The sequence below is a fragment of the Piliocolobus tephrosceles genome, chromosome 2, assembly GCF_002776525.5.
Source record: "Piliocolobus tephrosceles isolate RC106 chromosome 2, ASM277652v3, whole genome shotgun sequence".
Taxonomy (NCBI): Eukaryota; Metazoa; Chordata; class Mammalia; order Primates; family Cercopithecidae; genus Piliocolobus; species Piliocolobus tephrosceles.
In genome coordinates, this window is record NC_045435.1 from 164,466,244 (window position 1) to 164,478,303 (window position 12,060).

The 12,060-nt window shown below is 39.4% G+C and overlaps 1 protein-coding gene and 1 pseudogene across 6 annotated transcripts in view; both read right to left on the reverse strand.

Annotated features, from left to right (window-relative positions):
- TFDP2 (transcription factor Dp-2) overlaps positions 1–12,060 on the reverse strand; it is a 197,850-nt gene that overhangs the window by 109,562 nt on the left and 76,228 nt on the right. The gene's annotated exons all lie outside the window — the stretch shown is intronic.
- On the reverse strand, positions 7,264–8,071 carry LOC111526439 (annotated as a pseudogene).

Sequence of the window (12,060 nt, forward strand, 5' to 3'; positions counted from 1 at the left end):
AGTATTAGACACACAGCAGGTACTAAAAAAAAAATAATTCTGAATTGAATGAAAATTTCTGAATTGAATGAAAACCTTAGGCAGGAAAATCAGGCTGATCCTACTTGTTGCTCAATCCCCACTTTCATATACCCTACCATGTACCAGTAGATTTTTTTGTTTTTGTTTTTGTTGTTGTTGTTGTTTTTTCTTGTTTTGAAACAGAGTCTTACTCTGTCACCCACGCTGGAGTGCAGTGGTGTAATCTCGGGTCACTGCAACCTTTGCCTCCTGGATTCAAATGATTCTTGTGCCTCAGCTACCCAAGTAGCTGGGACTACAGGCACGTGCCACCACATTTGGGTAATTTTTCTATTTTTATAGACATGGGTTTCACCATGTTGACCAGGCTGGTCTCGAACTCCTGGCCTCAAGTGATCTATCCACCTCGGCCTCGGCCTCCCAAATGCTGAGATGACCATGCCCGGCTATCAGTAGTGTTTAAAGTATGGTCCAGTGCTAGTAAACATCAGCTTCTCCCAAGAACTTGTTAGCAATACCAATTTTCAGGTCCCACCCCAGACCCACTGTATCAGAACTCTGGAGGTGATGCCTGGTAATCTTTATAACATGCCCTCTAGGTGACTCTCATGCTTGATAAAATATGAGAACTACTGACTTACAGTATTCCCAACCTCCAAGCATACTAGGAAAATATCACCTTTATTAATCAGGGAATAGAAAAAAGATGAATCACTTTTGTCAAATTATTACTCAAGTGCCTACTTTGTTCATTTGGGAGACTGAGGACCTTATTGATAATGTTTTCATCTTCTCCTCTACTTCCTTTAGATTTGTGATTTACATGTCTGTAATGTCAGTCACGCTGCTTTTCATATGTAAATGGATCCCAAATGGACTCACTAGAGGATGTAAAGAATACACAGGATGTCACTGGATGTTATCCAATGTAAAACAATGTCACTGAAAAATGGGATAGTAAGAGTTTCCAAAACGCAATCAAAGAAACAGAGCAAAGTTATATAATTCTACCTAATCACAACAATGTATGTTGCAAAAGTAGTTAACAGGAAGATAAAAGATGTGGTAACCTTAGTCTCTTTAAAACACTTTAATATTTTATTTTTTTGTTTTAAATCAGGAACTCCGCTGATTTTCATTTTTAAAAGGTAGTTCTTATTGAATTCTAGTATCTAATTATTTAATATGGTAACAAACTAACCACTATTAATTTAAATAAAATGTATCTGGAGATAAACAGGAAAAATACAAACAAGAAAAAGGATCAGATGGCAAAGGCTTTTCAGGTAAAGCAACCCACTGGGATGAACTGGTCAATAAATAAAATTATTTGCAGAATGGAATTCTATTTTCAGACCATTAAGATTTTTTTTTTTTTTTTTTTTTTTGAGACAAGAGTCTCATTCTGTCACCCAGGCTAGAGTGCAATGGTGTGTTCTCAGCTCACTGCAACCTCTGCCTCCCAGGCTCAAGCAATCGTCCCAGTTCAGTCACCCAAGGAACAAGGAGCTGGCACTGCACAAGCACAGGCTACCATGCCTGGTTAATTTTTGTACTTTTTGTAGAAATAGGGTTTTATGTTGCCCAGGCTGGTCTCAAAGTCCTGAGCTCCAGTGATCTACCTGCCTTGGCCTCCCGAAGTGCTGGAATTACAGGCGTGTAATTTTAGTTATCCTGAAACCAAACCCAGACTCAAAGAGGAAAGTTAGAACCATTCATTGTGTGTGTGTGTGTGTGTGTGTGTGTGTGTGTGTGTGTGTGTGTGTTTGAGACAGAGTCTTACTCTGTCGCCTAGGATGGAGTAGAGTGGCACAATTTTGGCTCACTGCAACCTCTGCCTCCCAGGTTCAAGAGATGCTCCCACCTCAGCCTCCTGAGTAGCTGGGACTATAGGTGCACACCTCCATACCTGGCTAATTTTTGTATTTTTTAGTAAAGACGGGTTTCGTCACGATGGCCAGGCTGGTCTTGAACTTCTGACCTCAGTGATCTGCCTGTCTCAGCCTCCCAAAGCGCTGGGATTCAGATACCTGCCAAAGAACTTTTATTGAAATAGCAACCAAATGTTGCTTATACCTATTACTCAAAGTAATACAAAATAAAACAGAGGTTTACTAGATATTTTGGGGCTTAAATTTGTGAAGTAAAATCCACAAAAGTAATGTGGGTAAAAGTTAGCAGCTTAAGTAAACATGAAACTCTTAAAACATATAAGCTACTGAATTTTTAAGGATTTGAACACTGAAGTAATTTCTAATACCAATTCTCTACTCTTTTACCTTTCCAACTCCCTTTTAACTTTATCTTACTCTCATCAAGAAAAGCACAGTTCTCACATTTGCATCTCAGCAGAAATGCATTATTATGGTCCCTACAGAGAGCCATTCCAGCAACTCTTTCAGTAGAACTCTGAATTCCTTCTGCTACCTAATGATTTCCCCACAATATGCTTCTTTTATTCCTGTTCCCAGGTTGTGAAGATTTGTTCAAAAATGTTATAAAACCTGAAACAATTGGTGCCACTATAAATGTATGTATAGATGCTATGAAGGTATGTATGATGCGGTTACATCCTGATAAACCCACTGTAAGATTAAAATATTGTAAGTTGAAAATTCATTTAACACACCTAACCTATCAAACATTATAGCTCAGCTCAGCCTACCTTAAGGTGCTCAGAATACTTACATTAGCCTACAATTAGGCAAAGTCATCTACCACAAAGCCTATTTTATAATAAAGTGCTGAATAGCTCATGTAATTTATTGAATACTGAATTGAAAGTGAAAAACAGAATAGTGGTATGGGTACTTGAAAGTATGGTTTCTACTGAATGTGTATCAACTTTTGCACCATCATAAAGTCAAAAAATTTTGTCAAATCATCGTTAAGTTGGGGATCATCTATCTGCTGGGATCATCTTCAGCTGGTTCCTTACTGTGACCCAGGGATCCCCAGAATCATCTCTAAGATTATAAAGGATTAAAAATAATACAAAACAGGATCTAATCACCAATACTCTCCAAATGGAGAATTTGTGTACTTCTCTCATAACTGAGGTTTATCCAGGAAATCCAAGGCTCATTTGACATATAAAAATCAATCGATGTAATAATATACCATATTAACAAGCTAAAAATACTCCACTGTGTAATCATTGCAACAGGGGCAGAAAAATCATTTAACAAGATCCAAAAACCACTCATGTATAAAACTCCCAGAAAACCAAGAACAGAAGGAAAACTTACTCAACCTGATAAAGGGTAGCTATAAACAAATCTACAGCTAAAATAATACCTAAAAATAAAAGACTTAACACTTTCCTCCTAATACGGGGAACAAGGTAAGGATTTCTGCTGCCACCATTTCTATCAAACCTTGTGCTGAAAGTCCTAACCAGTGAAATTAGAAAGCAATTATATCTCTACATGTTAGCAAAGAAGAACTGGAAATTGAAAATTAAAATACCACTTATAATCAAAAACTCTCCTGCAACTGATAAGCAATTATAGCAAAGTTACAGAATATAAAGTTTAACATACAATTAATTGCCTTCTTATACACCAGCAATGAACAAATAATATTTGAAATTACAATATTTGAAAAAACAAGACCATTTACATTAGCACCAAAAATGAAATACTTAGGTATAAATCCAATAAACATATATACACAAATATATATACACATACGTATATATATACACATATATATGCATATACATACACACATACACACACACATATATATATACACACACACACACATATATGTACACATAAATATAAGATCTCTGGGGGAAAACTATAAAACTCTGATAAAAGAAATCAAAGAAGATCTAATTAATGTAGAGCTATCCCATGCTCATGAGTAGGAAGAATCAATATTATCAAGATTTCAGTTATTCTCAACTTGATATACAGATTCATTGCAATCTCAATAAAAATCCTGCAAGTTACTTTGTAGTTATCAAAAAACTGACTCTAAAATTTAAATGACAAGGTAAAAGACTCAGAACAGTCAAACAATAGTAAAGAAAAGCTCGAAGACTAACATTATCCAACTTTAAGACTGACTATAGGTCGGGCATGGTGGCTCATGCCTGTAATCTCAGCACTTTGGGAGACCGAGGCAGGAAGACAGCTTGAGCCTAGAAGTTCAAGACCAGCCTAGGCAATGTGAGACCCTGTCTCTATCAAAAAATTAAAAAATTAACTGGGCATGGTGGCACATGCCTGTAGTCCCAGGTACTTGGGAAGCTGAGGTGGGGAGATTACCTGAGCCCAGGAGGTCAAGGCAGCAGCAAGCTGTAATTGTGCCAGTGCACTCCATCTTGAGAGACAGAATAAGACTCTAGCGCAAAAAAAAAAAGGAAAAGAAAAGAAAAAAGAAGACTATAACTATAAAGCCACAGTAATCAAGACAGTGTGGCACTGGCAAAAGAACAGCAAAATAGATAACAGAACACGATAAACAGCCCTGAAACAGAACCATAAAAATATGGTCAACTAATCTCTGACAAAATGGGCAAAGGCAATTTAATGGAGAAAAGAGAGTCTTTTCAATAAGTGAGGCCGAATGAACTGGTATCTACATGTAAAGAAATGAATCTAGACACAGATTCTTCATACCTGTCATAAAAATCCAAAATGGATTCTAGACTTAAAACACAAAATACAAAATTATAAAACTCCTAGAAGACAATAAAAAAGAAAATCTTTATGAGCTTGGTTTTGGCAATTACATTTTAGATACAATAGCAAAAGCATGATCCATGAAAGAAAAATTCATGTTGGACTTCATTAAAATTAAAAATTTCTCCTCTGTGAAAGGCACTGTTTCTCCACTACCAGATAACCAATGTCAACAGTTTCTGTGTATTACAAGAGACATTATATGTTTTCAAGTTTGTATGCTGTGTCATTATTTCTCTCTTTTTTTTTTCATACAAAGGGTCTCACTCTGTTACCCAGGCTGGCTGGAGCACAGTGGCACAACCTCAGCTCATTGCAACCCCTACCTCCTGGGCTCAAGCAATCCTCCCACCTCAGCCTCCTGAGTAGCTGGGACTACAGGTACACCTACCACCCCCAGCTAATTTTTCGTAGAGACAGGGTTTCACCATGTTGCCCAGGCTGGTCTCAAATTCCTAGACTCAAGGGATCTGCCCGCCCCAGCCTACCAAAGCGCTAGGATTATCGGTGTGAGCCACCACGCCAGGCCTGTTCCTCACTTCTTTAAACAAATAGTTATATACCCAGATCAATGTTTTGACGTTTCTTTTCTTTTTCTTTTTTTGTTTGAGATAGAGTCTTGCTCTGCCGCCCAGGCTAAAGTGCAGTGGCACAATGTTGGCTCACTGCAACCTCCGCCTCCTGGGTTCAAGTGATTCTCCTACCTCAGTCTCCTGCCTAGCTGGGATTACAGGCGCACACCACCATGCCCGGCTAACTTTTGTATTTTTAGTAGAGACGAGGTTTCACCATGTTGGCCGGGCTGGTCTCAAACTCCTGATCTTGTGATCCACCCGCCTTGGCCTCCGAAAGTGCTGGGATTACAGGCATGAGCCACCGCGCCCGGCTTCTTTTGTTAATTCAATGTGTCTTCTAGATCATTCTATATTTGTATGTAGGCTTTCTCATTCCCAATTTTACATCTGCATAGCATTCCATCATATGTACCGAACACAATTTATTTAAGTAGCTCCTACTGATGGATTTACATTGTTTCCAATACTTTACTATTACATATTATACTGTAAAGATTAACTTTTATTTCCTAAATTTGTGAGCCTAGCAATAAAATAAATTCCTAGAATTGAGACTACTAAATCATAAGATATGTTAATGTTAAATTAATAAATATTGTAAATTCCCTCTCATAAAGGTTGTACTAATTTATGTTCCCACCAGTAGTATAGGAAAGCATGTTACCTTACGCCCTTGACGAAAGTGTTTTTGTCAAACATTTTTTCCTTTTTTTTTTTTTTTAGATGGAGTTTCGCTCGTTACCCATGCTGGAAGTGCAATGGTGCTATCTCAACTCACTGCAACCTCTGCCTCCTGAGTTCAAGCGATTCTCCTGCCTCAGCTGGGACTACAGGCATGTGCCACCACGCCCAGCTAATTTTTTGTATTTTTAGTAGAGATGGGGTTTCGCCATGTTGGTCAGGCTGGTCTCAAACTCCTGGCCTCAAGTAATCTGCCCACCTCGGCCTCCCAAAGTGCTGGGATTATAGGCGTGAGCCACCGCACCTGGCCCAAACTTCTTTTTTTCAGTCTTTCACAAACTGCTTAATACTCACCAATCTTATAGTGTGAAATACGATACATCAATGTTTTTATTTATTTTTTTGAGACAGGGTCACCCAGGCTGGAGTACAAGTACAATGGCACGAACACCGCTAGCTCACTGCAGCCTGCCTACACCTCCCAGCCTCAAGCAATCCTCCTGCCTCAGCCTCCCAAACAGCTGGGACTACAGGTGCATGCCACCAAGCCTGGCTAATTTAATTTCTATTTTTTGTAGAGGCAATGCCTCCCTATGCTGCCCAGGCTGGTCTTGAACTTTGGGCTCAAGTAGTTCTCCGGCCTTGACCTCATTAAGTGCTAGGACTACAGGCATGAGCCACTGTGCCCAGCCCTCAGTGTAATTTTAAATTACATATGCCTTATGAATGAAGTTGAGTACCTTTATATATGTCTAAGAACTGCTAATATTTTCATTTCTGTGAACCTTCTGTTCACAAGTTTTGTCCATTTTTTGAAAATCATACTGTTGTTTTGATTATTTCTTTTTTTTCCCACATTCAATAAGATTCTTCCATTTTAATGCATAAAACCCTTTGAAATCAGTGTCAACCAGGAAAATTCATGTTAGAAAAAATTGGAATGAGAGTTAATATTCTATATTCAGAACATCTGAGAAAGCATTTTTGACTATTACAAAAGTTTATTTAACAAAAAGTCTAATATGAAAATGTATATGACCTAATTTTTTTTCTTTTTTTTTTGAGACAGAGTCTCGCTCTGTTGCCCAGGCTGGAGTGCAGTGGCCGGATCTCAGCTCACTGCAAGCTCCACCTCCTGGGTTCACACCATTCTCCTGCCTCAGCCTCCCGAGTAGCTGGGACTACAGGCTCCCGCCACCTCGCCCGTCTAGTTTTTTGTATTTTTTAGTAGAGACGGGGTTTTACCAGGTTAGCCAGGATGGTCTTGATCTCCTGACCTCGTGATCCGCCCGTCTCGGCCTCCCAAAGTGCTGGGATTACAGGCTTGAGCCACCGTGCCTGGCCGACCTAATTTTTACATCACAGTAAAACAGGCCCTATGGAGAGAAGACATGGGTTTCTCTGCTGAACAGCCATTATTTATACTCGTTTCAAGGCTTCTAACATGATGATATTATTTCCTCATATTACCACCATTCCAATATTGTTCTGTTGCCCACTAGTCGCCATCTCCACACATTCATCTATCACAAGGTTCATAAAGGGATCAAATCCCCACAATATTCCTTGGACATGTCTGCCACCATTTAATTTCAATGATAACTTCTTGTCTATAAATGTTTTCAACTAGGGAGGGTGAGCTTTGCTCATGGCGTATAGTCTGCGGGCTCACAGATGCCTTGGAACAGAATGCATGGCTACCCTCAGGCTCCCGCGATAGGCCCGGCGTCTTGCGTTTGGTGTCATCGACCTAGTTAGCCCTTGATTATTTCTTTCATCATTATATAATATTCCTCTTTATTCCTTTAATGCCTTGAGGTTTGAAGTATTTTTTTAAATTTAATTTAATATCAATATTATGTTCTTGCTCCTGATACATCATTGGCCATTTCCATTATTTTTAATCTTCTTTCCATTTAGGAGTTTTAAATATTTTTATTTGAGAGGCTTATGGGCCAGTGGAAATAAGACCTAAGCTTAGAACAGGAATTAGCTAGGTGATATGTATAAACATAGCAGGAGTGGCATGAAAGATGGTGTCAAGGAAGCATAAAATTCCAGGCCCAGAGAGGAGCATATAGAAAGGCTAAATGGGACAGAGAAGACAGAACAGGGAACTAAAAGCAGTTCAATGTGGCAGAAGGATAGGTGGTTGGGATACGAGTAAAAATGAAAACAAGAACCATTATCTTAAAGTAATTTTTTCTTTTTTGTGGGGGGGTCGATGGAGTATTGCTCTGTCACCCAGGCTGGAGTGTAGTGGCTGGATCTTGGTTTACTGCAAGCTCTGCCTCCTGGGTTCAAGCAATTCTCCTGCCTCAGCCCCCCCAGTACCTGGGATTACAGGCACAAACCACCACGCCCGGCTAATTATTTATATTTTTAGTAGAGATGGGGTTTCACCATGATGGCCAGGCTGGTCTCGAACTCCTGACCTCAACTGAGCCACCTGCATTGGTCTCCCAAAGTGCAGAGAATACAGGCGTGAGCCACTGCACTCGGCCATAAAGGATCATTTAAATTGGAGTTTGGACTTTATCTTGAGGGCAATAAGGAACTATTAAAATGTTTTATAACATGAAAAGATGTGTTTGAGAAAAAGTATGCAGCTACATTACAGAGAATGAAACAGAAAATCAGCTGCAGTAATCCAGGAAATGGTTTATACTAGGTCTGACCTACTACAGCAGCAGAGAAGGCAGAGAAAATGGGTGAGGAAGGCTGAGAGAGTTAGGTGGAATCAACAAGCCTTGTAAGGGATTTGACCACGAGTAGAGAGAAAGAGAAAGGAATTAAAGATGATACCTCTGTTTCTGGCTGGGATAAAGGGCGGGTGGTACTATCAATCAATCAGATCAGGAAAAGGGGGATAGCAGATTTTGGGAGAGTAAAAAAATTACTTTAATTCTGGACAGATTGAGTCTGAGGTGCATTAAAGTTATTCAAATGAAAGTGTCCAACAGGCTGTCAGATATACAAAATCTTAAGACAAATATTTGGGCCACAGGTATAGGGAATCATACATATACAAAACAGATGACAACTAAAGCTATAAGAATAGGTGAAATCGCCTGGGGAGAATACACAAGGTGAGAAGAAAACCTAAGACCATGGAATACTAAGCATTTAGAAGACAAAGGAAATCTAATAGAGTAGACTGTCAGGGAACAGCCAAGAAGGAAGGTGAAAATATTATAAACAGGAGAAAAAGAAGTAAGCACAGAATGAATGCTTACTATGTGCTAGGCACTGAACTAAGGATCCTTACACATTCTATGATCAACCTACTATTATAATATGTATCATTACAGATGTGGACATTGTAGTTTAGAAAGATCACCTTGTTCAAGATCACACATTTGGTTGGGTGTAAGAAATGGAATCAAGATTACATTTTAGTCCTCTAGTGCTCTTGTTCTTAACTACTACACTGTGCCACCTTCTATGAAAGACTAAAAAAATGTAGTATCACAGACAAAAAGGATAAAACAGTGATTCAAAAAGAAAGGCACCACTCCAGTAGCAATGAGCTCATTTAGCACTGAGATACTGGTTTCTAATAACATTCTCCAGGACAAGGAATCCATACTCTGGAAAAATGACTGATCTGAGGACTGGGCAGGAAATACACAGGATGAGTCTAGGGTATCTTGCAGTGCCAACAAATAAGGAAGTATCAAAAACAAACACAATGTATCAAAACAAACACAATGATTAGGACATGTCCAAGGGACACAGAAACCAAGAGAAAGAGCTACCAATGGCCATATCTGGAAATGTGAGCAAGAAAATAAAAGCAATATTGGATTATAACCCACGGTATAAACTAAATATCCATGAGTCCATACTAATCTAAATAAATAATTGAATAAATAGAGGAGAAGGGACAAATCTAGAGCACCAAAGAGTCCTAATTGGTGTAAATGCTAATTTAACTTACGTAGAAACTCCCCTCAAGGAGAGAGAGCGTAACTCCCTGCTCCTCAAGTGTGTGCTCCACACAATGACTTCCTTCCAAAGCCTATGATGCAGAAAAGGAGAGGGGTAAAGACTAACTTTACTGTGGAGAAACCTGACAAAAGCGACATCAGTCAGCTGATCAACGTTCACATCAACAGTGATAAGTCATGTTGACAGTATGTGCCTTAATATGCTGTGATGAAAATGTCACCCAGGCTGGAGTGCAGTGGCAAAATCATAGCTCCTGTAGCCTCAAACTCCTGGGCTCAAGTGAGCCTCCCGCCTCAGCCTCCTGAGTAGCCCAGGAGTACAGGTATGTGCCACCACGCCCAGTTAATTTTTAAAAATGTTTTTGTAGAGGCAGGGTCTCACCATATTGCCCAGTCTGAGTTTTGTACGCTACCAATAGTAGGGGAAACTGAGTGAAGGGTATAAAGTAACTCTGTACTTTCTTTGAAATTATTCTGTAAGCCTATAGCTGTTCTAAAATGAAAAGGTTATTAAGAAAAACAAAAGAAAGACATCAACTGTGTTAAATGCTTAAAAATAAACAAACAAACAACCCCCCCCCCCCAAAAAAAAAAACACAAAGACTAAGGGCAGTTTCATAGAATGAATGGAAACAAAATCCAGATTATATTGAACAGGAGTGAATGAGAGGTAACAATGGCACTGAAAGCGTATGCCTTCTTCCAAAAAGTCTGATTATAAGAGGGAGAACAAATCACAGCTGGAAGTAGACATCAAGTTGAAGAAAGTGTTTTTGCTTTTGCCTTGTTAAATCAAGGTATAATTCACTTTCAAACAATTCACCTTTGAAAGTAGGTTTTAGTATATTTACAAAATCATAAAACCATCACCTCTATTTAATTCCAGAACATTATCATCACCACAAATGAAATGGTGAATTAAAGACTAGATAAATGTTCCATCTGAATGTGAATAGGAAAACAACATTAAGATCAATAAAACCAAAGCAATCTAGAGATTCAATGCAATCTCCATTAAAATGCTGTGTCTTTTTTCAGAGAAATAGAAAAGCTGATCCTCAAACTCATATGGAATTGCCAGGAGCCCTAAATAGCAAAACAATCCTGAAAAAGAATAAAGTTGGAAAACTCACACTTCCCAATTTTGAAACTTACCAAAACTACAGTAATAAAAACATTATGGTACAGACATATGGCCAGACATAGGCTGATGGAATAAAATCAAGAAATCAGAAATAGGCCAGGTGCAGTGGTTCACGCCTGTAATCCCAGCACTTTGGGAGTCTGAGGGCCAGTGGATCAACTGAGGTCCGGAGTTTGAGACCAGACTGGCCAATGTGGTAAAACCCTGTCTCTACTAAAAATATAAAAACTAGCCAAGCATGGTGGCACATGCCTGTAATCCCATCTACTCAGGAGGCTGAGGCAGGAGAATCACTTGAACCCAGGAGGTGGAGGGTGAAGTGAGTTGAGATTACACCACTGCACTCCAGCCTGGGCAACAGAGTGAGATTCTATCTCACAAAAAAAAAAAAAAAAAAAAAAAGAACTCAGAAATATGCTGGGTGCAGTGGCTCACACCTGCAATCCCAACACTTTGGGAGATCAAGGCGGGAGGATTGCTTGAGGCTGGAAGTGCGATACCAACCTGGGCATCAGAGCAGGACCCCATCTCTAAACACATAAATTAAAAAAATAGGCCAGGTACGGTGGCTCACGCCTGTAATCCCAGCACTTTGGAAGGCCGAGGCAGGTGGATCACCTGAGGCCAGAAGTTTGAGACCAGCCTGAGCAACATGGTGAAACCCAGACTCTATTAAAAATACAAAAATTAGCCAGGCATGGTAGCGGGTGCCTGTAATCCCCGCTACTCGGGAGGCTGAGGCATGAGAATCGCTTCAACCTGGGAGGCTGAGGTTGCAGTGAGCCGAGATCGCGCTACTGCATTCCAGCGTGGGCAAGAGTGAGACTTGGTCTCAAAAAAATAAAATAAAATAACAATGAATGAATTAATGAAGTTAAAAAGTCAAAAATAAACCATCACAAATACAATCCACTGATTTTCAACAAGGGTGCCAAGACCGTTTAATAAGGAAAGGACAGTCTTTTCAACTAACACTACTGGAAAAACTAGATATA